Below are 570 nucleotides of genomic sequence, written 5' to 3'. Positions count from 1 at the left end.
TGTGCCATTTTTGGAGCTGTTCTTCTTCTTATAATTGCCATTTGAGGTTTTATTTTCCAGACTGCACAGCACTAGGAACTGAACACTTGTTTTGATGCTATGCTTTGGGTTGTGTTCAAGCACTAAAACATAGCATCTAAAGAAGTGTTCAGTTCATAGTGCTGTAAAGTCTGGAAAACACTCAAACGGCAATTATAAGAAGAAGAAGAGTGAAACTTCCTGGCAGATTAAAACTGTGTGCCGGACCGAGACTCGAACTCGGGACCTTTGCCTTTTGCGGGCAAGTGCTCTACCAACTGAGCTACCCAAGCACGACTCACGCCCCGTCCTCACAGCTTTACTTCTGCCAGTACCTCGCCTCCTACCTTCCAAACTTTACAGAAGCTCTCCTGCGAACCCTGCAGAACTAGCATTCCTGAAAGAAAGAAGAAGAGTGTTAAAAATGGAACAAAAACACAACACGTAGAACATCATCCACAGAATCTGCCACTGAAGATGCCTTGTATAGGCGAAACGCGTATCGCACGAAAATAATGTTTCATTCAGTTGTCATTAGAAGGTCCAAAAGTA

The 570-nt window shown here is 43.5% G+C and overlaps 1 non-coding gene across 1 annotated transcript; it reads right to left on the bottom strand.

Moving 5' to 3' along the window:
• Positions 1–237: 237 nt before the first annotated feature.
• Trnal-caa (transfer RNA leucine (anticodon CAA)) lies at positions 238–312 on the bottom strand. Its single transcript has one exon. It is a non-coding gene; the product is annotated as a tRNA-Leu (tRNA).
• Positions 313–570: the final 258 nt, after the last annotated feature.

This window comes from Schistocerca serialis, chromosome 8 (genome assembly GCF_023864345.2).
Source record: "Schistocerca serialis cubense isolate TAMUIC-IGC-003099 chromosome 8, iqSchSeri2.2, whole genome shotgun sequence".
Lineage (NCBI taxonomy): Eukaryota > Metazoa > Arthropoda > Insecta > Orthoptera > Acrididae > Schistocerca > Schistocerca serialis.
The sequence above is the reverse complement of the archived record's forward strand: the minus strand, read 5'-3'. Positions and strand labels throughout refer to the sequence as shown.